Source organism: Arachis ipaensis, chromosome B01 (genome assembly GCF_000816755.2).
Source record: "Arachis ipaensis cultivar K30076 chromosome B01, Araip1.1, whole genome shotgun sequence".
Taxonomy (NCBI): Eukaryota; Viridiplantae; Streptophyta; class Magnoliopsida; order Fabales; family Fabaceae; genus Arachis; species Arachis ipaensis.
The window spans coordinates 113,771,572-113,796,009 of NC_029785.2; the positions used below are offsets into that span (position 1 = coordinate 113,771,572).

The 24,438-nt window shown below is 37.5% G+C and overlaps 1 long non-coding RNA gene across 1 annotated transcript; it reads right to left on the reverse strand.

Moving 5' to 3' along the window:
- Positions 4,429-23,244, reverse strand: LOC110271962. Its single transcript, XR_002362826.1, has 3 exons — positions 20,825-23,244; positions 7,219-9,600; positions 4,429-5,676 (listed from the first exon to the last, which is right to left on the reverse strand). It is a non-coding gene; the product is annotated as an uncharacterized LOC110271962 (long non-coding RNA).

Genomic DNA, 24,438 nt, shown 5'->3' on the forward strand with positions numbered 1-24,438 from the left:
TTCCACCAGCGCCTTCTCAAGCCACTCCCCCGCCGATCCCATTCCTCTTTATCTCTCTCCCAAAATCGCAAAATAATGATTCCCTACATCGCAGTCCTTACATAATTTATATAAGCAGTTAAGCACCCATTATGATCTTGCCACGTGAACAATCCAAGACCCACTCGAGGACCCCACTTTTTTTATGACGTGGCAATCACACTATGAACCAAGATTCTGAAAACCAGATCTTCATCGAACTACTTTACTTAATGATTTATTAATTTATTAATCCAACCAATTCAATGCGTCGGTCGAAATAATTATTTTATAATAAAATATAAATAAATACATTAAAATTATAAAACATAATTATATTCTAATATAAATTTTAAAATGGTATTTAAATTAAAAGTATTATATCATCTAAAATGTTATAATTTTTTTTAAATACAAACTAAATAATTATCCAAATATTAAAGATAAATATTAAAATTTGTTATTAATCATCAAAATTAAAAGACAAGAGTCATATTCAAGAACCTTTAACTACTTCATTGGATCACATACTCCCAAATAATAATTTTTCTATTACTCTTATTAACTTTGTTAGGAGCAATTCTTCAATTAAATAATCAAAGTACAATACAAATAATATAAAAATTAAACTACACACAGCATAAGAATTCAAAAATATGAAAAATAGCAACACAGCAAATAAACAACACTATAAAAAATAGCAACAATCAAGAACAAGAACAATAAAAATCGACGTGTACCCTATAAACTCGGAAATGAGATCAAATCGAAACTGACCAGACAATTCAAAAAAATTAGCAGAAGAGCTCAATTACGCAACTCGGTTGCAGTTTTAAATTAGTCAAACATTATCTGCAGTCCGTTACCAATAATAACGGCACTCACAATATTACTAAAAGATCGGAACAAACAAAAGAAAGCTAACACTTCACTCATCTATATAAATGAGCCAATAAGCTCGGTGAAGGACAGGTCACACAATCCACTTTATTTCTTCTTTGCATTGCTTTCTTAACACCTTATTCTAACTTGAGCGTAGGAGTGCTTTTTGCAGGTGCTCCCGCCGTGGTGTTTCATTTCGCCGAGGTGTTTCATCCTTCACCTAGAACGACGTATAACTCTCCATCGAAGCTGAACGTCAGCGGAAGGAATCTTCATACCTCGGCTGCACATAAACAGAACATTTGGCGCCCACCATGGTGCCAGAATTTATCTAACCCTACTATTTTCTTTGCCTGGCTTTTTACTTTTTTTTGCAAGATTTCCGATCCTCAAGCATGGCCGATAATGGGATCCAACAACCCACACAAGCAGAGCTCCTAGATTAGAATGCTGAGCTTCAGGCAGAAGTTCGGAGAAAAGCCGAGCTGTCTTCCACCAATAATGCTAGAAAGCATGAGGAAGGAAACTCCAAAAGCTCGGCTCAGGGCAATACAGACTCTCTGAACATCAGCCCGCCAAAGGAAAAGCTGACCTTAGACAACCCTTTCTCCGAAGAGATCACCAAGTTTCAGATGCCAAAAAACCTTGTGTTACCCACCGCCCTTGAGTTATACAAGGGGTTTGGTGATCCCCATGCTCATGTTAAGAAATTTCAATCTATGATGTTTTTTAATGGCACTAACAATGAACCTGTGATTTGTCGAGCTTTTCCAACTTATCTTGATGGTGTTGCATTACTCTGATTTTCCAAGTTGTCTGCAGGTTCAATTTCTTCTTTTGAGGAGCTAGCGAGATCTTTCATCGATTACTTTGCCGCATCAAGAATATATGTGCACGGATCAGACTACCTAGGCACAATCAGACAAGGACAACACGAAAGCCTAAAGGACTACATGACTCGATTCACTGAAGCAACCATGGAGATTCCAGACTTAGACCCGTCAGTCCACCTACACGCCCTTAAAACCCGCCTCAGACCTGGCAAGTTCCGGGAGACAATTGCGGTAACCAAACCAAAGACATTGGAAGAGTTCCGAGAAAGGGCTGCAGGTCAAATGGAGGTTGAAGAACTCCGTGAAGCTCAGAAAACGGATAGACAACCGCCCAGAAGAGAAGAGGAAAAGGCTTTCAAATTACCAAGCAAGGAATCAAAGAAATCTTTCAAGCTCACACCAAAATTCGATACTTATACCAGATTCAATACAAAGAAAGAAAAAATAATCAAAGAGATTCTCAATGCCAAAATAATAAAGTCCCCTGGCCGAGCAGGAAGTTACCAGGATCAGCGATTTGTAGACAAAAGCAAACACTGTGCTTTCCACCAGAAGTATGGACACATAACAGATGAATGCATAATTGCCAAGGACTTGTTAGAGAGATTAGCCCGACAAGGTCTCCTAGACAAGTATGTCGAAGGACGAAGAAATAGGGAAAGCACCACCAAAGGGGGTCATACACTGCATATCCGGAGGATTCGCTGGGGGAGGTGAGACAAATGCGGCACAAAAACGAAGTTACCGGGCAATGCTGGCAATTGAAGAAACAGTACCCCAAAGAAAGGTGGATACAATAGAACCCAAAATAACTTTCATCCAGGCCGACCTATCCTCACCAGGCCCAAACCTCGACGACCCAGTAGTGATTTCCATCCAAACAGGAGAGTTGTTGGTAAGAAAGGTCCTCCTGGACCTAGGTAGTAGCGCTGATGTCCTATTTTATTCTACTTTCCAAAAAATAAAAGTATCTAAAAAAACTATGCAACCTTCATCCAGAGAACTGGTTGGGTTCTCTGGGGAAATGGTCCCAATAAAAGGCTACATATGGTTAAAAACGACAATGGAAAATACCCCATTATCAAGGACCATTGATGTCCAATACCTTATAGTTGACTGCCCCAGTCTTTACAATATTATCCTTAAAAAAAGACCTGCTCTGAACACATTCAGAGCAGTGGTATCTACTTTACATCTATGTGTTAAGTTTCAGGTACAAGATGGTGATATACCATTATTTTATGATATATTTTGGACTGAATTGAGTGAGTTTTATCAACTATTCTCACACTTATTCATGTAAATTGCATGTTTTTAAGCTTCCTTCCTAATTTCGTGCTATGATTGAAAACATGCTTCCTAAGCCTTAAAATTATTAATTTTTAATCCTCCTCTATTACCATTCGAAACCGTGATGTGTTTGTTAAGTGTTTTCAGGTTTATAGGGCATGAATGGCTTAAAGGAGAAAGATGAAGCAGGTTAAAGTGGAAGGAACAAAAGAAATTGAAGAGTTGAGAAGCGAGGAGCGACGCGCATGCATGGCTGACGCGTGCGCGTGACTAGGAGCGTCGTTAAGCAACGTGTACGCGTGGCCGACGCGTACGCGTGACAGAGCGTCACGTGCTGCACTTAACAGAACTCGTTGGGGGCAATTTCTGGGCTGATTTGAACCCAGATTCAAGCCTGAAAACACAGACTAGAGGCAGGGATGGAGCTGAGACTGACTACACTTTCACTTTCACTTTAGTTTTTTATTGGTTTTTGAATTCTAGTGAGAGAAACTCCTACTTCTCTCTATGGTTTTGACATTCTTAGTTTTATCTTCGAATTGGATTTTGAGAGAGCTAAGGCTATCTTCATTCCTCATCATTTTGTTCCTAGTTTCTTCTTAAATTTCCTTATTTACTCTTTTCCATTTGATTATTGAATTCATGTTTGATCTTGTCACTTTTGAATCTTATTAATGCATTGGAGTATTTTTATATTTATTTTTATTACTTGGTTGATTCATGTTAATTATTGTTCGTGCCAATTTTGATTTAATTAATTTTTCATAATTATCATGTCTTTTATTTACTCCTATTATGTGTTTATGAAAATGGCATTCATGTTAATGGAGTAAAACTCCCAACTTGGTTGGGGGTTGGGTAACTGGAAACCCTTGAATTGTGATACTCAAGTATTAATCTGTAATTGGGGATTGCTGGCTAACTTGATTTTCACCAACTCTAGTCCTTCCCCATGAAGTGACTAGGACTTGTGAGTCAGAGTTAGTGATAGCCACTTGACTTTCCTTCAACTGTTAGAGGATAACTAAGTGGGAGCAATGAACCTTTACTATTATACTTGGGAAAGACAACAAGGATAGAAACTCCAATTCTCTCCCCTAACCAAGGCCTTTTATTTTAAATACATATCACCTCTTATTATTCATTCATTGCTTTAATTCCTAGCCATTTATTTCTCCGTTCTCAAATTCAGAAAATATTCAGAAAAATCCTAACCAATAATTTGCATCTCGTGTCAACTCTGAGGGAAACGACTCGGGATTCTACTCACGGTTATTTATTATTAATTGTGACATAATTTAAATTGATAGTGAAAATTTCATCGGTCAAGACTGTACTTGCAACGCTGTTTTAGAAAATATTTTTCAGGAATTCTTAACCGGCATTTTTCCTCCCATCAGATGGCAGGATAGCAACAATACACTCAGATCAACAACAAGCTCGGTAATGTTACAATGCAAGCCTAAAAGGGGCCAACACAGGAGGAAAACCTCAACAAGAAATGTAGGCCGTCCACAGCATAAACGAAGTACTATCACTAGTAGAACTCAATCCTCGGGAAGATCCCCAGGAAAGACCTCAACCAGTAGATGAACTCCAAAGGGTTCCTCTGACCTCAAAGGTAGAACAGTTTACGTATATTGGCCGAGCTCTTGAAGGAGAGGAAAAATCAAAATTAATAAAGGTACTACAAGACAATGCCAACTTGTTCGCTTGGACCCCATCAGACATGCCATGGATAGACCCGAGCGTCATTTGCCACAAATTCGCCATCGACAGAACAATCCGACCCATGGCTCAGAAGAAAAGAAACCTCAGAGCGGAAAAGGAGAAGGCAGCCCTGGAAGAGACAATGAAGCTCCTTAATGCTGGCTTCATCAAAGAGATCCGCTTCACCACATGGCTCTCAAATGTGGTAATGGTAAGAAAGAACTCAGGTAAATGGCGCATGTGCGTCGACTTTACAAATCTTAACAAGGCATGTCCAAAAGATACTTACCCATTGCCTTGTATTGACAAACTAGTAGATAATGCTTCTGGGTTTAAAAGCTGAAGCTTCATGGATGCATACTCTGGTTATAACCAGATTCTTATGCATCCAAAAGACCAAAGCAAAACAGCTTTCATAACAGAACATGGGAATTTTTGTTATAAGGTAATGCCATTTGGCCTAAAGAATGCAGGTGCAACATATCAAAGACTAATGGACAAGGTATTCCATCAGCAAATAGGTTAGAATATGGAGATCTATGTAGATGACATGGTGGCCAAGACTCCATCAGAAGGATCACACTGTGACAACCTAGAGGAAATATTCAAATAGATCCGAGCATATAATATGAGACTCAATCCAAAGAAATGTCCTTTTGGGGTACAAAGAGGAAAATTCCTCGGGTTTATGCTGACTTCACTCGGGATTGAGGTGAACCCCAAAAAATGTGAGGCAATACTCAACATGGCAAGTTCGAAATCAATCAAAGAAGTACAACAGTTAGCAGGAAGGGTAGCCGCACTATCACGATTTCTGCCCGCAGTATGAAACCGATTATACCACTTCTTCCAGACGATCTCCAAGAATAAAAAGTTTGAATGGACCAAAGAATGTCAAACAGCATTTTCCGAGCTTAAGGCTATCCTATCCTCACCACCAGTACTTGATGATTGGACTTTTGATGGTTTTAGAATTTCACTAATGAAATCTCGTTGTAAAGTATAGTTTCTAAACCAACATAAGTCCTTTCATACAAAAATTGTGTTTGTCACTAAAACAAACCCCTAAATTTTATAAACCGAAGTATTGGAACCTCGGGTCGTTCTCCCTAGGAATTGCAATAAAGTGTTCTTGTTATTGGTTATGGAGTATGTTTTGGGGTTTTGGGATAAGAGACATGAAATGTAAATGGCAATGAAAATAAGCTAATAACTAAAAAGACCTTGGCAAGGTTTGGTGGTCAAGGATCTTTATCCTAATCACTAACCACAACATGAGAATTGGCAAGGACCAACCCCACTAAGTCATCCTCTAACTAATAAAGGAAAGTTAAGTGAGCTATGTCAATCCAAGACCATAAGTCCTAGTTCTCCACCAAATCAATTAGTGAGATCTAGCGTTAATGGCTCCCAATCATCAATCACTTGGACATTAGTAACTCAAGAGTTCCTAAGTTACCTTCCCAAGCTAAGAACATAAAATTCTACTCTAAAACCCAAACAAGTATTTTATCAAACACTTGGAAGGCATAAAAGGAAAGCATAGTAAAATTGTAAGGAAAGTAAATCTACACTACTCAATTGCAAGGAATTAAACAACAACAAATCAAATGAACAATAAAGGAACATGAATCATAAATTGCATTAAAGGAAAATAGAAGAAACAAAAGTGCATCAACATAAAAGTAGAGAATCACAAGAATGAAATACAAAATTAGAAAGAGGAAAGGTAGAAGAAGAAGAATTGCAAAGAGAAAAGTAAATCAAAGTATGAAATTAAACTAGATCTAAGAGTCCCTAATCTAGATCTAACCTACTCCTAATTCTAGAGAGAAGAGAGAGCTTCTCTCTCTAAAACTAACTAAAAGCATGTGAAAAACTAAAATAAAACCTAACTAATGACTAGATGTCTCATCCCTCTTCAATTCTTGGGTCAAATAGCATTAGAAATGAGTTGGATTGGGCCCACAAGGCTTTTGAATTCGCTGGCCACTAATTTGCTTTTAATGATTCACGTGAAAATCGGTGCGTGCGTGCCCCCTAAACATGATGCAACTATGGCAAATCTTATATCGTTTCGAAGCTCCGGATGTTAGCTTTCCAACGCAACTGAAACCGCATCATTTGAACCTCTGTAGCTCAAGTTATGGTCAATTAAGTGCGAAGAGGTCGGCTTGACAGCTTTTGCAATTCCTTCATTTCTTCATGAGTTCTCCATTTTTTTACATGCTTTTCCTTCATTCCCTTGATCCAATCTTTGCCTCCTAAATCTGAAATCACTTAACAAACATATCAAGGCATCTAATGGAATCAAGGTGAATTAAGATTAAACAATTAAGGGTCTAAAAAGCATGTTTTCACTCTTACGCACAATTAAAGGAGAATTTACAAAACCATGCTATTTCATTGAATAAATGTGGGAAAAGATGATAAAACCCGCTAAATTCAACACAAGATAAACCCTAAATATGGGGTTTATCAGTACTACAAAGTCCAGATATCGGCAAACCTTTGTATTTGTACTTATCTATTTCTAATCATTCTGTAAGTTCAGTTCTTGTTATCGAGACAGGAAAGGCACAAAAACCAGTTACTTCGTTAGTAGAGTCATGCAACTAACTGAAAAAAAGTATCCCAGAATAGAAAAATTGGCCCTAGCATTGGTAACAATAGCAAGGAGGCTAAGGCAATACTTCCAGATCCACACAATAGTCATAAGGATGAACCAACCATTATGGTAGATACTGACAAAGCCAGAATTGGCAGGACGGCTGACCAAATGGTCCATCGAACTTTCTGAGTTTGATATTCAGTTTCAATCAAGACCAACTCTGAAATCACAGATCTTGGCAGACTTTGTTTCTGAACTTACCGCCAATGAGCAACATGACGAATAGGTTTGGAAGTTACAGGTGGATGGAGCATCAAACCGCGAGGAGAGCAGAGCTGGGATAGTACTAAAGGAAGGAGAAACAGTAATGGCCGAACAATTACTTCAATTCCACTTCTCGGCGAGCAACAACCAAGCCGAGTATGAGGCGCTCATAGCAAGTCTAAAGCTCACCCTCAGTTTCCATGTACACTGCCTAACAGTATACTGTGATTCCCTGTTGGTAGTTCAGCAAATCAAAGGAGACTTCCAAGTAAAAGATCTTCTGTTAGAGCGGTATTGGCTCATAGCAAAAGATCTTATTTCAAAGTTTGATGAATTTATTATATTGCATGTGCATAGAGAGAAGAACACTAGAGTAGATATATTGTCCAAACTCGCCGCTACTAAAGCAAACACACACACATCGGCACTAGCACAACTTACACTAGAAAATCCTAGTATCGAATCACTGTGCATAATGAACAACACTCATACAAATGACTCGAGAATGCCTTTTCTTGAGTATATTAGTACAGAGACCATTCCCAGAAATGAGACTAATCCTCAAATCTTTTAGATGAAAAGCAAGTTTTTATACAACTGTGGCAGGAGAAATATACAGACGTGGTTTCTCACAACCACTACTAAAATGCCTCGGCAAGGACGAAGGCAACGAAGTCATGACCGAGGTCCACGAGGGTGTGTGTGGTAACCATATAGGAGGACGAGCACTGGCGGCCAAAATTGTCCGAACAGGATATTACTGGCCAACACTGAAAATGGACTGCATAGCAAAGGTAAAAACATGTGACAACTATCAAAAGCATGCCGCTATTTCAATGAAGCCTGCCGAAGTGTTACACAACATGGAGGTAAGCTGGCCTTTCTATAGATGGGGACTCGATATCCTCGGTCCATTCCCAAAAGCACCAGGACAGGTACAATTTCTTTTAGTTTCAATAGATTATTTCTCAAAATGGATAAAAGCATAGCCATTAGCAAGAATAACAGCCGAAAAGGTACAGTCTTTCATATGGAAAAATATCATATGTAGATTTGGAATACCTAAAGAAATAATATCGGATAACGGTAGGCAAATTGAAAATAGTAAACTTGCATCATTCTTGAAAAACTTTAACATACAACATCATTTTAGCTCGGTCGAGTACCCACAAACAAATGGGTAGGCCGAAGCTGCTAACCGAGTAATCTTGCAGGCAATGAAAAAGGCTCATCGATGCGAAAGGTGAATGGGCAGACTTGATCCCAGAAATATTGTGGAGCTATAACATGACAATACAAACCACTACAGGCGAGACTCCATTCAAATTGGTATATGGAACGGAGGCACTAATACCAATTAAGGTCGGCATCACTACCTTAAGGGCTGAGCTATACAGCCAAAGCCACAATATTGACACAAGGAAAGCCGAACTAGACCTCACGGAGGAAGATAGAGAAATTGTAGCTATAAAACAAAGAGCAATGAAGCAACTTATTGAAAGACAACATAACAAGAAAGTGGTACCCAGAACATTCAATGAAGGAGACTTCGTCCTCAGAAGAACAGAGGAAGCAAGACGACCTCCATCACATGGAAAACTCGCAGCAAACTGGGAAGGACCATTCCTAGTTACAAAAGTACTCGGAATGGGGGCTTACCAGCTACAAATACCAAAAGGCGACTCATTATTGGGAAACTAGAATATTTCTTCACTAAAGTTGTATAGATTGTAAACTTTTCAATCAGCAGATGAAGGTACTCTTTTTTCTCCCTTAGTGGTTTTTTCCCAAATACAGATTTTACCTAAGGAGGGTTTTAATGAGGCCAGACACCCAATATGTCAATTTTCAATTATTACAAGGACAGAGAGTTTACTGACGTATGAATAAACGATCTCTTATTCCTATTCTACTTTCAAACAATTGCGCAAATGCAAATAAACAGTAGTCAAACTTGCATACTTCTAAATATCAAAATATCCAACGTTCAACCTGTTGAGCTTAAAAAACTTGAATTCTTTGTGATGATCAAACATTATTATTAATATATTAATTAGAAAAATTATAAAATTATTATTCTCAAATTGTTTAGCTAATGGATTTTGGTTAGTGTGCAGTTTTAGCATTGGGCCAGAATTTGATCAAGCCCATATTAGATCAATAATGAACAGCCTTGTGAAAATCTATTTTGAATCAAAAGCTAATTGGGCTAGGAAACCAATGTGTAGCCCAAAACAATCTTTTTGATAGAACAACAAAGCCTTTGGTCCAAAATTGAAGAAAGAAGGGATGGAAAGAGAAGTGGTTCGGTTACCCATTCTCTTTTGATGGTGGAATTCAAATTTTAATTAAATTGAATGCATGTATTGGTTACTGGAACACAAAATTCAATTTAATTAAATGCTCACATAGGTAACCGAAGTCCACAATTCAATTTCATTTAATTTTACATTGAATGCTTTGTTTCTTCCCTCTCTTCTCTCTCTTTGTTGTTTCGGTTGTCACTTCACTCAGGAAAGAAGAGTGAACAAGTTATCAGATAAAAGAGAAGTACAAAGAAAACAGTGAAGCTATGAAGAAGAAAAAGGCTAGGTTGATGATGGTTTTTGAATAAGGAAGATCCGAAGCATGGTGTGGCTAAGATCTTTGCCATTGAAGGCAAGATTTCAAGAAGAAGCTTCAAGATCTTCATGCCAAGAATAGACAAAATCCATCTCAGTCAGAGAAGAAGATCTCAGTGGGTAAAGCTCATTTCTATTTTTATTCATCCAAGAGAGAAGGTAGCTACTGGAGCTATGAAGAGGAAGAAGCAAATATAGAAAAGAAGGAGCTGTCAAAGATCAGAGGTTCATCAAGGATCAGTGTTCTTTCTTGGAGCCAAAGTCAAGATCAAAGGCTCAGATTGAAGAAGCTTGATGAAAAGGGTTGAGAAAGGTACATGCATGTTGATTTGATTTCAGTTTTCCCTCTCTCTTCTCTCTGTCCGAACTGGCTGTGTGTTGGAGAAGATGTTGGTAGCTTGGTTGAACTGATTTCAACCTTGGAAGCTTCCCCTTTTATAATAAAGGTGAACGGCCAAGGGTTGAAGCAAGGAGAGTAAGCACAGAGTTCTCATAGCTACCCGAAGCTAACAGAGTTCTTCTCCTTTAATGAGTTTTATTTTGTTTTCTTTTCTTTAGTTTTGTCTGTCTGAGTCTCATGGTAAAAGGAAAATAGAGTGAGGTTTATAAGAAAAATACAGTGAGAGGAAAAAAGGCAGTGACCAAAATTAAAAAAAAAACATAGATGTCTAATAGTTTCTTTGTACATCTGTTTGTTGTGTTTCATGATCTTGTGGGATTCCCTTGCAAGTTGGATTAGCAATTTGCGGTTGAAAGCTTGGTAGGTGTCCAAGTCAAGTTCAGATTTGGGGATAGAATCTGGATTTATCCCAAATAGGAATGGGTAGTTCCTAGGAAAGAATTGGTACATGTAATCTAATGATTATAGTGAAATTCTGTCACAGTTGTGATGGAGACTAGATGTAGGCTACATTGCACTTAGTAGCTGAACTAGGATACTTTTGGGTGTGATTCTCTCTTTCTCTTCTACTCCTATTCTGTTTCTGTTGCATAGGAGACAAAAATGAAAAATATCTCCTAACTGGTTACGAGACAAAAAGAAAATGTCTCTTGACTAGTTATGAGACAAAAACAGAAATATCTCCTAAAGTTTCGTTGAAAAGGCAGCAATTAATACTCAGCAAAGTGGGGCTAAGATTCAACCCCCCTTCTCTTAGCCACTGATTACCATCAATTGGTATCAGAGCTTGGTCTCAAAGAGATTAAGCTTTGCAGCATGGAGAAAAGATCCTGATGGCGGCTAACTGTGGCTCAAATCTGGTGGCATACACTTTGACAGAAGAGCAGTCAAACAACAGACTTCTATTCTTTAATGGAAAGAACTACAGTTACTGGAAGAAAAGAATGAAGATATTTGTTCAATCAGTAGATTACAGACTTTGAAAGATAATCCTGGAGGGTCCACGATTTCCAACCACTACAGGAGCTGATGGTGTGGTTACACTCAAAGGTGAAGCCGATTGGTATGAAGAAGACAGAAAGAAAGTAGAGCTCAATGCCAAAGCAGTCAACTTGCTCAACTGTGCAGTCAGCTTCGAGGAATACCAACGAGTATCAAGATGCACAACAGCAAAGAAAATTTGGGACAAACTTTAAATCACTCATGAAGGCACAACTCAAGTTAAGAGATCCAAAATAGACATGCTGAATAGAGAATATAAAATATTCTCAATGAAGGAATGAGAGACGATAGATGAACTGTTTGAAAGATTCAACGTCATCATGACTAGCTTGGATGCTATGGGGATCACATATTCCGAATCTGTGCTTGTGAGGAGAATATTGAGATATCTCATAAAAGAGTGGGAAACTAAAGCAATAGTGATAGCTGAAAGTAGTAACATTGATACTATGACGTATGATGATTTGAGAGGAAATTTACTTGCCTTTGAAAATACATATTTGAAAAAAGATATAAAAAAGAAAGGAATTGCTCTCAAATTTGTTACTGAACCACTGGATGATGAATCTAGTGATAACTCATCTGAAAATGAATTTGTTTTGTTTGCTAAAAAATTCAGGAAAATAGTGAAGCTGAAGGAACGAAACAAAGGAGGCAGCTCAAGGAAGCCAAAGAGGGATCTCAGCAAAGTGATCTGTTACAACTGTAAAGAAGCTGGGCATTTCAAGTCTGATTGTCCAAAACTGAAGAAGGAAGACAAGCCGAAAAGAGAAAAGAAGAAAGGTCTCATGGCATCTTGGGAAAACTTGGAAAATGACTCTGATGAAGATGAAGAATCAAAAACTAAGTCTCAAACCTGTCTCATGGCCGATCACATAGAGTAGGTAGTATTTCTTGATCCTTCAACTGAAGACCTTCATCTTATGATTGATCATCTTTCTAAAAAGATTAAATATTTCTTAAATGAAAACCAAGATCTTGAGTCCCAAATAGAAATACTAAAAGCAGAAAATGGCTTTCTTAAAGATAAATTAAGGGAAGCAGAAAATGTTGTTGATCTTGTTGAAGAAAACAAACAGTTAAAAGCTGAACTTAAGAGCTGTGAATTTCATCATTCTGTGACTGCAAATCTAAGCTATTTTGAGGAAAATGAGTGGTTGCATAAAGAGATAAAAGGACTTAAAGAGGACTTAGCCAACTTTACTCAAAGTTCTGAAAATTTAAATAAATTCTTGGCAAGTCAAAAATCTCTTTATGATAAAGCTGGTTTGGGTTTTCACAAATCTGAAAAATTCATTGAAAATCCTTCTTTTACCAACATGGCAGCCTCTTTGGATGACATAAGGTTTCAAAACCCAACAAGCTTAAGAAAACTAGCAACTTACAAATTCTGTAGATTATGCAATCGAAATGGACATTTTCCTATTCAGGGTTTCATAAGAGAAAGGATGGTTGGAGATAAAGTTTACAAAATTGTTTGTGATTATAATGGCTTGGGACAAAAAAGATGGTTTGACATCAAAAGATCCAAAAATATTTGGATACCTAAGGTCACTTAGGCTTGTTTTGTAGGTTTGTCTAGCATCCAAGAGAAAAGACAACATGTGGTATATGGATAGTGGGTGCTCTAGGCATATGACCGGAAAGTCAATATTCTTCATCAAGTTTGATGAGTATGATGGAGACTTCATTACTTTCGGTGATAATGGAAAAGGAAAAATAGTAGCCATAGGTAAAGTGGGTAAGAATTTCTCTTCTTTCATTAATGATGTTTTGCTTGTTGATGGATTAAAGCACAATCTACTAAGCATTAGCCAATTGTGATATCTTGGTTATGAGGTTATTTTTAGAAAATTGGATTGCTTGGTTATTTGTGAAAAATCTGGTGAAATTTTGTTTGAAGCAAAAAGATGTAATAATGTGTATGAATTAACTCTAGAGGATTTAAAAGATCAAAAAGTAACATGTTTTACTTCTCTTGAATATGAAAAATGGCTTTGGCATAAGAAATTGGGTCATGCAAGCATGTACCAAATTTCTAAGCTTGTTAAGAAAAACTTGGTTAGAGGAATTCCTAATATTAAATTTGATAAGGATATTACTTGTGATGCTTGTCGACTAGGCAAACAAGTAAGATCTTCTTTTAAACCAAAAGATGAAATTTCCACTAAGAGGCCGTTAGAAATGTTGCATATTGATCTTTTTTATCCAACTAGAACTCAAAGTTTGGGTGGTAAATACTATGGTTTGGTGGTGGTGGATGATTACTCTAGATTCGGTTGGGTTCTTTTCCTAGCTCACAAGAATGATACATTTCATGATTTTTCTTCTCTTTGTAAAAAGATCCAAAATGAAAAAGATTTAAAAATTGCCCACTTGAGAAGTGATCATGGAAAAGAGTTTGAAAATCAAGATTTTGAAAAATTTTGTGATGATTTTGGTATTGCTCATAACTTTTCATGTCCTAGAACTCCTCAACAAAATGGGGTAGTTGAAAGAAGGAATAGAAGCCTTCAAGAAATGGCTAGGGCAATGCTTTGTGAAAATGATGTACCAAAATTTTTGTGGACAGAAGCTGTAAACATAGCTTGCTATATTCTTAATAGAACCATCATTAGAAAAGGTTTAAAGAAAACTCCATATGAGCTTTGGAAAGGAACCCTGCCTAATCTTAAGTACTTCTACATTTTTGGATGCAAATGTTTTGTACTTAACAATAAAGAAAACCTTGAAAAATTTGATCCAAAATCCTATGAAGGAATGTTTATTGGATACTCCACCACTAGCAAAGCTTTTAGGATTTATCTCAAAGAACATAGAACAATAGAGGAATCCATACATGTATCTTTTTGTGATTCTAACTCTATTCCAAGTGCTGGGTTAGATGATGATGCAAGTTGTGAAACTAATGTGAACCAAGAAGCCAGTCAAGAAAATTCCAAGTCTGTCCCAGCTGTTGAATCTGTCTGTCCAGAAATGTCTCGTCAGAATGAAGGAGATATTTTTGTTTTGTCTCCTGAACAAGCCAGAGAATCCATAACAGAGTTGTCTACTAAAACTCAACAAGGCAGAACCTTTCTTCAAAGGCCACGAGAATGGAAGTTTTTGAAGGGTTACCCTCATGAATTCATCATTGGTGATCCTTCTCAAGGCATAACCACTAGATCCTCAAGCAAGAAGCAAGTGAAACCAAGCAATGTTGCCTTCTTGTCCCAATTGGAACCTCACAATGTGAAGCAAGCTCTTGAAGATCCCTCATACGTTAAAGCCATGAAAGAAGAGCTAGCACAATTTGAAAAGAATGAGGTATGGACCCTTGTACCAAATCCAAATGGTAAAAAGGTAACCGATACAAAATGGATTTTCAAAAATAAATTTTGTGAGGATGGTAGTGTGGTTCGTAACAAGGCTAGACTATTGGCCCAAGGTTACGATCAAGAGGAAGGAATTGATTTTGATGAGTCATTTGTCCCGGTAGCAATAATGGAAGCAATTAGGTTACTTCTTGCCTATGTTGCCCACAAGAGTTTTAAAATGTTCCAAATGGATGTCAAATGTACTTTTCTTAATGGTTTTATAAATAGGGAAGTATTTGTGTCTCAACCCCCCGGTTTTGAAAGCAAAGAGTTTCCAAATCATGTTTTTAAACTCTCAAAGGCTCTTTATGGCCTTAGGCAAGCTCCAAGAGCTTGGTATGAAAGGCTTAGTGCCTTCTTGTTAGAAAACAATTTTCAAAGGGGTACCACCGATATTACTTTGTTTATAAAAAAGTCTAATGATGATATCTTTCTTGTTCAATTTTATGTGGATGACATTGTGTTTGGTTCGGCTAATGAATCCTTGTGTGAAGAGTTTGGAAAACTTATGACTAGTGAGTTTGAAATGAGTTTAATGGGAGAATTAACCTTCTTTCTTGGTCTTGAAATTAAACAAACTCCTAGTGAAATTTTTATTCACCAAGGTAAATATGCCAAAGAGTTAATCAAAAAATTTGGTCTTGAAAATTCCAAACCAATGGGAACTCCTATGCATCCAAACACAAAACTTGACAAGGATGAAAATGAAAAAGATGTGGATGAAACAAAGTATAGAGAAATGATAGGATCCCTCATGTATCTTACATCCTCTAGACCAGATATTGTTCAAAGTGTGGGTGTGTGCTCTAGGTTTCAATCTCACCCAAAAGAATCCCGTCTTTCGGCCGTTAAAAGAATCATTAGATACATTAAGGGCACTTGTGATCTTGGCTTGTGGTATCCAAAATCTAATGAATTTTGTGTAGTAGGTTTTGTGATGCAGATTATACGGGAGATCGAGTGGATAGAAGAAGCACTTCCGGAATGTGTCCATGGCTGAAGCTAAATTATATCAGCCGCTGCATGTTACTCTCAATTAATTTGGTTAAAAACTTAATTGGAAGATTACAAATTGAAAATCAATAGTATACCTCTGTTTTGTGATAACATGAGTGCAATAAACATTTCAAAAAAATCATGTACTGCACTCTAGAACCAAGTACATTGAGGTTCGATATCACTTTATTAGGGAACATGTGCAAAAGGGTACTATTGATATCCAATTTGTAAAATCTGAAGAGCAACTTGCTGACATCTTCACTAAACCACTATGTGAAGATAGATTCTGTTCATTAAGAAACAGTTTGGGAATGATGGATTTGAGTTCTGTTGAAAAAAATGTGATTTTCATGCCTCTGTTTGTTTTTGTCTCGTAGGCAGCATGGAGACAAATCTTGGCACATGATGAATGAGCCATTAAATAGGGGGAGACTGAACTTTGGTACCTTAGACTCAAGCCCAATCAACCTCCTTTGAAGCCCATTCCATGATACTGGCTCATTAATTAATTTTTTTTGCATCATGCTTTTAATAAAATTATTTTTTTATTTTTTTCCCTTCACATCATATCTTCAAAAAGAAAGTTTTTGTCAAATCAAATCTTTTTCTCATATCTTCTCCCTCTTTTCAAGGAAAGGTCTTTTCAGTTATTTGTTTTTATTTTAAATTTCTTTATCAAAACCGTTTTTCATTAATGCTAGGGGCCTTAAATGAGATTCTCTCCACTAAGCATTTATTGTGGTCTAACCTCTCTCCACCTTCCACACTCTTCGGCCTCTCTTCAACTTCTTCCTCTCCACTTCACTTCCTTCATCATGATAAAGAAGTAGCTGAACCCCCATTATAAAAATCCTTCATCTTCCAAAGATCCTCAATCATACACACACATTCACATTCACTCCCACTCATCCCCTTCACCTTCCTCTCACTCAACAGATTCCATGGCACGTAAAGGAACCCATGCAAGGGCGACATCAAGGCAGGAAGCTGCTTTATCTAAGAGGAATACAAAGGAAAAGAATCAAGTCCCTGAAGAGGAAGAAGAATCACCACTTCCATCTTCACAACCGTCACCACCACCTCAGGCGTTCCACTCCTCATCCCTTACGTCGGTCTCAAAGTTCAAAAAGGCCAGTCCTTCATGACACCAGAGAACCCTCAAACTTGGACTCATTAGACTTCAAAAGCAAATATGGTAAAAGCCACTCCCACTTTGATCCTGCCCGTTTCATATCTTGTGCTGCTTTTGAGTTTCACTCTCAAGCTTTGGTGAATCGTCACCTTTGTGCTTCTTATGTAGTAAATCTGGAAAATCTTTGTGAAAAAGAAATTGATTTCACTACATTTTTTGATGATCTCAAATGGGCTCCTCTTTTCAAAATTTGAAAACCAGATTATCCGAACTTGGTTCAAGAATTTTATGCTAATATGATGTTTCATGATAGTGCATTACAATTATATGTTAAAAAGGTTCACCTCACTTTAAATAGAGATACTGTAAGTGCTGCCTTGGGGTACCAAGATGAAGGAGCCAGGACTTACATGTCTGGTAAATAGGACACCCATGTTGGGGTTTCCCTTCAAGTAGCCCTGACTTCGGGTTTGTGAAAATTTCTCTGCTCTTGATGGCACAACTTTGACCCACAAGGCTCTCGGACTTGTGCGAGCCTTGCTTCATCGTATCATTAATCATATTTTGATGCCTCAAAGCGGTTCTTACCAAAGGGTTACGGTTTGTGACACTCTTGTGCTTTTTGCTATTCTAAATTCTGCATCCATTTCATTTGTATATCTTATGGTGAGACATATATGTGACTGTGTCCGCAGCGACAAGAAAGCAAATCTGCCATATGGAATGTTTCTAACATGCATCTTTGAGTACTTTAATGTGGATTTGAACAATGAGCCGGTTGAGAATAGGGTTTCCACAATTAAAGGAGGAGGGGTTCCCGATTTTGTTAAAGGTAAAAAGGGCAAGAGTTCAACGGCATCAATGTTTTCTAATAGTGAAAGTGAAAGTCTTCCTTCGGAATCTGCTCGGATTTCTGAAACTATCAAGGATGTTCTGAATGAGTTCTCCAACATGTCTAGTATGATGGTCAGATCATATAAAGAGGCTCGAAAGCAAGCCTATGAAAAATGAGAAGGCATGTACTAAATGCCATGAAAGGGTTAATCGGCTGATTAAAAGCTTGGAGAAGGACATGGCTCATTCTGAAGGGGAAGACGATCATCTTGATTCTGATATCAATCTTTCTGATGCTTAAAGATTCGCTCACTACTGCTTATGAACTTGGACAATTTTTCTTTTGTTAGTTTTTGGACTTAGTTTCTCTTGAACTATTTTATGTTGGATGACTGTATTCAATAACTTTGATACTCTGTTTGTGTTTTAATATCAATAATATGCATTGCATTGCTATTTTTTTTTTTTGCAGGTTCCCTCCTTGATGACAAAAGGGGGAGGAAAATTAAAAAGGGGCTGAATTGAAAAATAGAATTGGGACTGCCAATTCTTGTGCTCTGTTTTTGAGCCCTTTTGATTATTGTCTCATGCCATTTTTTTGATACTCTGTTTTAGTGGCTGAACATTATATTTTATTGCTTGCTATGTGTTTTATTACTTCATATGATTTGTTGCTTTGTTGGCAAATTTTTTTTATGCTTTGAATATGTTGCTTTAAGCAGTATGTTGAGTCTTGATCATTTATTGATATGTACTCTGAATGTACTCTGACATACTCTGTTTCATATTTTTGTAAGAAGATTTTTTTAGCAGCATAACAACTGGAAGCCTTGATTATGTTTATAAAAATATTTTTACTCAAAATCAGGCTCTTGATAAATATGGTTTATGCTTCTTTAAGTTCCATGTTTTGAAAACATAAAATATTTGTTTGGAACTATTTAAGCATGTTTACAGGTATTGCTTCCATTGGATAAATGCACACATTAAGCGGGAGCAATTTGATCAATTGAAAAGGGAAGAATTTCGTCAAATCATCAAAGGAAATTCTCTAATCCTAATCCTTTTCAATTCATTTTTAATAATGTTTGTCATCAAGGGGGAGATTGTTGATTTTGGAAAACTTGAATTCTTTGTGATGATTAAGCATTATTATTAATATATGAATTAGAAAATTTATAAAATTATTATTCTCAAATTGTTTAGCTAATGGATTTTGGTTAGTGTGCAGTTTTAGCATTGGGCCAGAATTTGATCAAGCCCAAATTGGATCAATGATGAACAACCTTGTGAAAATCCATTTTGAATCAAAAGCTAATTGGGCCAGGAAACCAATGTGCAGCACAAAACAATCTTTTTGATAGAACAACAAAGCCTTTGGTCTGAAATTGAAGAAAGAAGGAATGGAAATAGAAGTGGTTCGGTTACCCACTCTCTTTTGATGGTGGAATTCAAATTTTAATTAAATTGAATGTATGCATTGGGTACTGGAACACAAAATTCAATTTGATTAAATGCTCACATAGGTAACCGAAGTCCACAATTCAATTTCATTTAATTTTACATTAAATGCTTTGTTTCTTCTCTCTTTTTTCTCTCTTTGTTGTTTCGGTTGTCACTTCACTCAGGAAAGAAGAGTGAACAAGTTATCAGAGAAAACAGTGAAGCTATGAAGAAGAAAAAGGCTAGGTTGATGATGGTTTCTGAAGAAGAAAGATCCGAAGCATGGTTTGGCTAAGATCTTTGCCATTGAAGGCAAGATTTCAAGAAGAAGCTTCAAGATCTTCATGCCAAGAATAGACAAGATCCATCTCGATCAGAGAAGAAGATCTCAGTGGGTAAAGCTCATTTTCATTTTTGTTCATCCAAGAGAGAAGGTAGCTACTGGAACTATGAAGAGGAAGAAGCAAATATGAAAAAGAAGGAGCTGTCAAAGATCAGAGGTTCATCAAGGGTCAGTGTTCTTTCTTGGAGCCAAAATCAAGATCAAAGGCTCAGATTGAAGAAGTTTGATGAAAAGGGTTGAGAGAGGTACATGCATGTTGATTTGATTTCTATTTTACCTCTCTCTTCTCTTTGTCCGAACCGGCTGTGTGTTGGAGAAGATGTTGGTGACTTGGTTGAACAGGTTTTAACCTTGGAAGCTTCCCCTTCTATAATAAGGGTGAACGGCCAAGGGTTGAAGCAAGGAGAGTAAGCACAGAGTTCTCATAGCTACCCGAAGCTAACAGAGTTCTTCTCCTTCAATGAGTTTCATTTTATTTTCTTTTCTTTAGTTTTGTCTGTCTGAGTCTCATGGTAAAAGGCAAACAGAGTGAGGTTTGTAAAAAAAAGCCAGTGAGAGAAGAAAAGGCAGTGAGCAAAATTAAAGAAAAAGCCATAGATGTCTAAGAGTTTCTTTGTACATCTGTATGTTGTGTTTCATGATCTTGTGGGGATTCTCTTGCAAATTGGGTTAGCACTTTGCAGTTTAAAGCTTGGTAGGTGTCCAAGTCGATTTGTCCCAGATAGGAATGGGTAGTTCCTAGGGAAGAATTGGTGCATGTAATCTGATGATTATAGTGAAATTCCATCACAGTTGTGATGGAGACTGGATGTATTCTGCATTGCACTTAGTAGCTGAACTAGGATACTTCTGGGTGTGATTCTCTCTTTCTCTTCTACTCCTATTCTGTTTCTGTTGCGTAGGAGACAAAAATGAAAAATATCTCGTAACTGGTTACGAGACAAAAAGAAAATGTCCCTTGACTAGTTATGAGACAAAAATAGAAATATCTCCTAAAGTTTCTTTGAAAAGGCAGCAATTAATACTCAACAAAGCGGGGCTAAGATTCAATCTCCCCTTTTCTTAGCCACTGATTACCATCACAACCTAACTTAACGTAGTCAGAGCAAAAGACAATAGCGATCCGATCTAAAATCGGCAACAGAAGTATTAACAAAAAAAAACAACTCATAATATATCAAATCAAGAAGGAGGAATGTTCTCATCATGATCCTCCACAGTTCCATCTACAACCAGCTTGCCACCAATAACAATCTTGGTCACATCAAGCTGACCGCAATCAAACTCGGGAGCCAGCACGGCGAACTGACTAACGGCACGATCAAATCCGGAGGTAAACATCTCCATCCCCTCCTCTTCCAACTCATGAATCCTGGAAGTTTGCTCCCCTTTAGTCTTAACATTTTCTTTGATCTCTGCCTGAAGAAGCCGAACTTGATCCTGAAGTCGGATAATCTCCTCTTTAGAATTTTTCATTTTTGCCGTCACATCAATAATGACGTCGTCTTTCTCCTTTGACGACCACACTAACTCAACAATTTTATCCATGGCCACCTGCTGCTCAACCCCTAGCAGTTCGGTCGTGCGACCTACACACATCAAATGTGAAGCAACAATCTGTAGTAAAAGACAACAATGAGATAACAAAAAATAAAAAATAAAAACACAACAACAAGCAAAACATATATACCAAAAATATACAGTTGACCTGGATAAATTTTCCCATCCCCTCCATGCCAATTCGGCAGGTCATAAGCATGTCGCCAAGATATTGGGAAACCCTATCAGAAAGTTTGGCAAAGGGAAATTGATTGCTCCATAGTGAATGCGGATTCGTATCAGGAATGAAACCATGGAGCCTCTTTTGCCTATCAAAGGCAGATTCATTACCACCAACATCTTCCTTATCACCTTCTGATAGAACTTCCAGAGACTTCTCGGTATCATCCCTTTTTTTTTAAATGACGACGCAGGCTGGGCAGTAGAGTAAGCAGCATCCCCTCCACCCTCCTTTAGAACTCCAAAACCACCCGCATCTTTCTCTTTTTTCTTCTTGAGGAAAGATTGAAGCCGAGAAGGATCAAGGAGGGGCACTCGTCCACCTACAGGTACAACACAAAGTCAGAAAATACAAAATCTGCAAGGAAGAATACAAATCAGTATTACCTATATAAGCTTTCAAACCCTCTTTGTCACCAATATCATGAAAATGTAGAAGTTTAGAAATTGACAAACATTCCCCAGTAGCAAAGCTCTCTATCAAAAAATCTAAAGGACAGTCCTCCTCTTCGCTCCACTCAGTAGCCTCAAGAATTTGAATTGGCTTGGAGCACCAGTAAAGGGGAAACTTTTCTATAAGTTCGTCATCAAGATAAAAAGGGTACTCGGTCTCTACAGATCGCACCTTAACAAACAGGGGGTTAAAATTTTTGAAGGAAGATTTGTATAGCAGGAAAAGAGAACGACCAGGAAAGCTACTCAGAAACACCTATAACCTTTTCCGCACCCTTTTGGATTGAAACAACGAGAAAAAGACAAATAAAAAACGAGGAAACAAAAGAAAATCCATGAGACACTGAAAAGCACGCAGAAACGCCCAAGAATTAGGGTGTAACTGCGAAGGCGCACAGTTGAGTTGGGTAAGAACATCGCACTCGAAACCAGAAAAAGGAAATCTCACGCGCAGTTCAGTAAGACAAGGAGTGTACATATAGAAATATTGCCAATCTCCCCTCCTCTCACAAACCCTATCCTCACCAGAACAGTAAAGAAGCTCGACAGCCACACCGAAACAATTTTTAACAAGTTTCAAACCCTTAAGTTCACGAAGAGACTCGGCGTCCACATACGACGAAGAACGAGTCCTCACATCCTCATGTACCCAATGATACGGATTCTCTTTTCTTACTTCAACCACTTTCTATTTTTCTCTCTCTTTTTCTTTCTCCATCCCTTTCACCATTGTAAAAACGGAAAAAGCAAAGAAGAAGACACTAACCTTTGGAAGTCATACTGGATTCAACTTGAGACAGAAATTTGAAAAATCACAACGTCAATTCCCAAAGACAAAACAGCAACAAGGTATTATTACAAGCCTACTAACTTAGTGGGTAACGCAAGTAATAACCGTTCGAGCATCAAAAATCCAAACGGTGAAAGAAGGTTGAAAGAAAAGAGAAGGTATTAATTGTAACACGTTTCACAAGGTAAAAATGTCATATAAAACTTTTTGTGCTTTCTTTTTACTTTATTTTATTTTCCCATTTAAAAGCGACTTTTAGAAAACCCAAGCTTGATAAACCTTGGTGCATCATTAAGCTTGGGGGATACAAAGGGTCATGCATTAAGCCGAGGTATAACTTACAAAAAGCTCAACTTGCACCTCAACTTATATAGGTAATACAATAGCGTAGTTCCACTTATATAGGCAATACATGTTCCTAAAAAACCATTTCGAAGATCCAAGCCATTCATTCAACCCATTATTACTTCGCATCCAATGGTCAAGGACACACCGAAACGCCGCCACGTCTGCCAACCAATCAATTCAATAGGCGCGGAAAACTAAGAAAACATTAAATGCAAAACTGTTCATTTTCCAACACCTCGGCCAAAGCCAACAAAAAATCCAAGGCAGAAATATTAAAAGCTTGCCTATTGCTTTTCTTTACAAAGCAAGACAAGCTTCGGGGCTATGACGTGTACCCTATAAACTCGAAAATAAGATCAAATCGAAACTGACCAGACAATTCGGAGAAATTAGCAGAAGAGCTCAATTACGCAACTCGGTTGCAATTTCAAATTAGTCAAACATTATCTACAGTCCGTTACCAATAATAACGGCACCCACAATATTACTAAAAGATCGGAACAAACAAAAGAAAGCTAACACTTTACTCATCTATCTAAACGAGCCAATAAGCTCGGTGAAGGATAGGTCACACAATCCACTTTATTTCTTCTTTACATTGCTTTCTCAACACCTTATTCTAACTTGAGCGTCGGAGTGCTTTTTGCAGGTGCTCCTGCCGTGGTGTTTCATTTCACCGAGGTGTTTCATCCTTCACCTAGAACGATGTATAACTCTCCATCGAAGCTGAACATTAGCGGAAGGAATCTTCATACCTCGGCTGCACACGAACGGAACAAAAACAAATACAACCGTAAACAAATATCAACAATCAAAACCCTCAAGAACAAACAGCAATAATCAGCAACAATAATAAATACAACACTGAACAAGTAAATAAAAGAATACATTTGAACAACAAAAACATTTCCATATTACTATAAAATAAAATAATCTAAATTACTCATAATAGAAAAACCGAAGAAAATCATTACGCATAACAAGAACATCTCAATAATATCCAATAATGTTCATTACTAATTTTCAGTAATAAAAATCAGTCTGCGATTAAATTATTGATAATGAATGAACAAACTAAATTATATTGATTCAAGAAACCTAAGAAAACTAAAAAAAGAGATAAGCAAGAAATTACTTACAAAAAAAATGAACAAAACAGAGATTCAAGATTTCAGATGAGAGAAAGGGAGCTCAGGTGAGGGCTGAACAACGGCGGAAGTTCAGCCAAAACAGAAGTTGAACTGTGGCGATACAACGGGCTGGAGCAGAAACGAGGGCTCGAGGCAAGCTCGACCAAGCGACGAGGAGGGAGCACCGCGACGGAAGCACG